The sequence below is a fragment of the Pinus tabuliformis genome, chromosome 2_1 (assembly GCF_031772625.1).
Source record: "Pinus tabuliformis cultivar Carrire ecotype Pingquan chromosome 2_1, CPIR1, whole genome shotgun sequence".
In the NCBI taxonomy this organism is placed as follows: domain Eukaryota; kingdom Viridiplantae; phylum Streptophyta; class Pinopsida; order Pinales; family Pinaceae; genus Pinus; species Pinus tabuliformis.
The window spans coordinates 734,163,339-734,168,314 of NC_142299.1; positions in this window are offsets into that span (position 1 = coordinate 734,163,339).

The window sequence follows — 4,976 nt, forward strand, 5'->3', positions numbered from 1 at the left end:
TTTAATTAACACTAACCATTGAACTTTAAGTTGAATATATGAAGTATGGAAACCAAGAACTAAACCAATAAACCCTTTTTGTCAACTCAAAATATCAAATGTAAGGAAGCATAAGGCAAGATAATCGAAACACCGAACTAGCCGTGGGAAGCAATAATAAGTGAAATCCCAGTCAAAAGAGATTACACCTTGACAATAGACGAAACCGATAAGATATGCTTGGATGATGACTATAGAAATCAAGATGCATAAAGGTAAGGTCCTTCACCTATAAACCCATAGATCTAGTCCATTAGTTAACATCCTCATGCATAGATAGACATATAAGGTGATTAATGAAGTAATGGAATTATCCGTGGTAAAAGGAACCTAGCCTAACCCGAATCAGTAAGTCATGGTATTATGCAGCCAACCCCTGAGACATAAAGGAACCTTTAATTGAAAATATGAAGAATAGTCAAGACTCGAAATATTAGTATTGTAACAAACCAAATAAGGTAAGTAGAAAGACTTAGCTTACCACGACAAAATGAAAGAAGTATTGCTAGTGGAGCATTGTTTCCTGCCACATTCCATAAGTTGGATACCTATAACCAAACCTCAAATGTAAGTGAGATACAAAGAGATGATTAGATCACACATAACTACTCCAAAATGGTGGTAGGCTACCTTGTTTAGCTAGAAGCTATTGGAGTGATTTTGAGCCCAATACCCTTGCAAAGGTAGGGTTTGATGTAAAGCTATGCAAAAATCAGAAACAATGACGAAGTGAACAGGAAGGCGAGGTGATCAAATCAGAAAGAATGAAGAAGTGAACAGGGAGGCTAGGTGATCTAGATTTAAATAAGAATGCAACAAATTACAGATATAACCATAAATATAGATATGCAATAGGAATAATACTTCAATCCATTGATGTAAAATACTAAAATATGCTTACAAAAAGAAATGAAAATAAACTAGCTTAGGCGATGGTAGCTTATCTCTAAGAAGAGATGTGGTAGCTACATGCCTATGAACTATCTTACAATGAGGATCGAATGCCTATTTATTGTTGCGAAATAATGGAAAACCCTAAACATCCAAAAACCTAACTGTAGGAGATGAAGCACCAAACTATGGGCCTAGTTTGGGTAAATTGGTACATCAACTTCCCGGGGTTGTAACTTTGGCATACGATCTCCGGTTGATGCACACAATACCTCATTAGAAATATCTATTCGAGGCTTGCAAATTTTGAGGGAGAAACATCAGTCAATACACCCATGTTGCTCCTAGTTTTCCCTAAAAACGTCATTTAGGGCCTCAAAATAGCTCCGGAAGTTCAGGAACCGAAAAACTGCCAAAAACAGTAAATTATGCTACAAATAAGGAAACTGAAAAACTAAAAGAAAAAAGGTCGAGGTCCAAGTGGAATAGGTGGGTGGCCAGCAATATCCAACGAGATAATTCCTCCCCCCTTAGGAATCAATGGTCCCCATTGTGTTGAGTTCCTTCATGAGATGATGAAACTTCTGCTGAACTTGATCCCTGGCAAGCCACTTAACCTAGTGAAGGAGTTGGCATGCTTTAACAACTCGATATAGTTGGACCCTTTGTTGTCAGGTGTTCTTGATCTACATGTCCATGATTCGATCAGTTGTGGCCTGTTCCATGCAATATGGATTTAACTCTGTAGGTGTGAGTTGTTCTGCAATGTCTAATGTGTCTAATAATGGTGGGAAGTATGGTCGAAGGTAGTCCACATTGAACATTGTGTGCAGGCCAAGGAATGTGGGAATTTTGAGCTCAAATACATTGTCTCCCATAGCCTTGTTAATAGTGTAAGGACAATATCAGAGTGGTCTGAGTTTCTGATAGGCTCCAGTAAAGTGTTCCTTTTGCAAATGCAACTAGACTTTGTTGCCCACCTAAAACTTGTGTGTCACTCGATGTTGATCATGTCGCTACTTGTACTTTCCATTTGATTTCTCTAGAATGTCATGTACCTACTGGCGGGTATGTTGGATGAGCTCAATGAAGTTATTTTCCTTGTTGATTTCGGACTGTACATGATCTGAATTTACCTGAGTAGCTGCTAATGGCATGGCCGCATCAGTGGGACATAATGGTTGGAATCCCAAGCCCACATGAAAGGGGTTGTGGCTAGTCAAGCTGTGGAGAGCTTAGTTATAGCTGTGCTAGACATAGGGCAGGTTCTCATCCCATGTGTGTGGATGATTTGAGTTTTACATGCACAGAATGTGTATGATCATCCTGTTGACGACCTCTTTCTGGCCATCAGTTTGGGGATGGAAAGTTGTGGACTTAGTGAGCTTGGTTTCCAGCATCAACCAGCGACTAGACCAAAATGCAATGAGGAACCTACTATCCCGATCTAAGGTGATAGACTGTGGGATCCAAAAGTGTACCCACACTCAGTCAAAGAAGAGTTTAGCAGTGGCTTCTGCATTGATATTCTTCTTGCAGTCCGCCATAATGACCATCTTCAAGAATCTGTCGACATCCACAAAAACATAGTCATTTACATGCTTAGTAGATGACCACAAAAATAATTTTGTAGTACTGCCACTATTTTCTTGACCCCAAAATGCCCAACAAACCAACTGCAGTGCGCTTCCAAAATCATCTTGGCACGCTCGCTTGAAGGAACACAAAGGTGACCTAGGTGGCCTAACAGGGCATCCTGGAGGGGAAAATATGGAACATGATGATACTCCAAGAGAGTTTGGTAGGTGTGGCCAAATTCTAGGTCTCGTTTGTAGAGAAGTGGCCAATCAGAAGTCTCATGCTGACAAGAGTTGAGCACGGTGGTTAGCGCCATGACTAGTGGTCGACTAAGGAAATCTGCAACATTATTGGTGCTACCCTTCTTATACTTGATATTCAAATGGAACAGTTGCACATATTTGGAACACTTCTGATGGAAATCATTTTACAACTTCCCTTGTGTCTGTATGAACTACAAAGGTCAGTGGTCTGCGTGGATGACCATTTCCTTCCACAAAATGTAATGCTTCCATTATCGGCAGGCCTGCACAATGGAATACATCTCTTGGTCATAAGTGGGATACTTTTGTACTATGTCTGGAAGTTTCTCACTATGATATGCCACTAGATGCCCATGTTGAGTAAGGATTGCCCAATAGCATAGTCAGAGGCATCTGTCTCGACCTCAAATGGCTGTTGCAAGTCTGGTAATGCAAGCACTGGTGCCGAGAAGAGGTGATGTTTCAACTCTGTGAATGCCTTCTGTTAACATTTAGACCAAAAGAATTTTTCTTTCACACCTCCATTGGTGACTTGACTTAAGGGCCAAGTGATATCAGAGAATTCCAACACTAACCTGTGGTAGAAATTGGCAAGACCCAGAAAGCTGCGGAGCTCTGTCAGAGTGGTTGGAGATGGCCAATCCTGAATGACATGGATCTTGGCTAGATACACATGCACCCTCCGTTCATCAATAATGTATCCAAGATACTAAACATGTGTCATGCCAAATGTTCATTTCTCCAAATTGGCACATAGCTTGTGTTGCCGTAGTGTTTGGAGAACCTGTAGGATATGATGGAGGTGTTCTTCCCAACTCTAGCTGAAGATCAAGATTTCATCCAAGTATACCATTATAAATGAGTTGGTGAATGGTCGCAAGATGTCATCCATTAGCCTCATGAAGGTTGCAGGAGCATTTGTCAACCCAAAAGGCATAACCAACCATTCGAAAATGCCCTCCTTGGCTTTGAATTCATCCTTCCACGCATCCGAGGGTTCGATTGGTACCTGGTGATATCCTAACTTCAAGTCGATCTTGCTGAAATATTTTCCCCTCTTCAGTTGGTTCAGAAGGTCATCAATTTGTGGGATCAGGGACCTATTCCAGACAATGATCTTGTTTAGTGCCCGATCGTCAATACAGAGTCTCCAAGTCCCATCCTTCTTCTGTACCAACATGATCGGGCTCCCACAGGGTGATGAACTCTATCGGATGTGACCTTTCTGCAAAAGTTCCTGAATCTACCTCTTGATTTCATCGTTCTCCATAATGGAGCATCGATAGATTGGTCCATTGGGTAGTGGTGCACCTGGGGTCAGATTGATGGAATGCTTGACTTAATAGTGCAGAGGAACCCCCACAGGGGAGGTGAAGATGTGCTTGTGCTCTTCCATGACCTTGTCCATCTGTTGTTGTCGTGCAGAGGGGCCCTATCTAGAGGTCGTGGCCACCATCTTCTTCTTTCCTTGAGGACGTATCATCAGGAAAACAAATTTCCCAGTTTTTGAAATGAGGTTACTGCAATATTTTGCAGTAACCAAAGGGATGGCAGTAGACGGTGCTACCTCCAATATCCGATATAGATTATTTCCCAAAGTAACAATAATAGCACGAGACCTTGACTCATACACAACATGTCACTTCCACAAGTATGGTTGGCCTAATAATACATCACAAACATCAAGGGGAGCAATGTCACATAAAACCTCATTCGTGAAGGGCTTGATGTTGTATGGAAGGCGACACTACTAGCTCTCGCGAAGATCCTGTCCTTGGTGAAGCCACCCAATGGTGTACAGTTGTGGATGTGCTGTGGTTGATAAGCCCAACTACTTCACAACCTCTACCGAAATGAGGTTCTTTTGGCTCCTGCTGTCGACAATGAACTATAGTGGGGAACTCTTTACCCACATCTACAAGTGGAAGAGGCTCTCCTCCTGCTCTGGATCTTCAGGTTCCTCCTTCTGGATATTCATGGTGGCAACGGTGCCATTGGGCTCTACATCGATAATCTGCTTCCCTTTGTCATTAGCCTTGTTGGGTTCTTACTCAAAGTTGGAACATGCATTTGATTCTGAAGATCTTAGCTCAGCCAACAATGACTACTTGGCCGGACACTCACTTTTGTTGTGAGTGGATCTCTTATGGAACTCACACCACTTTCTTGTGTCCTTCTTCAGATTTGCAGTGTTGTTTTTTGCTT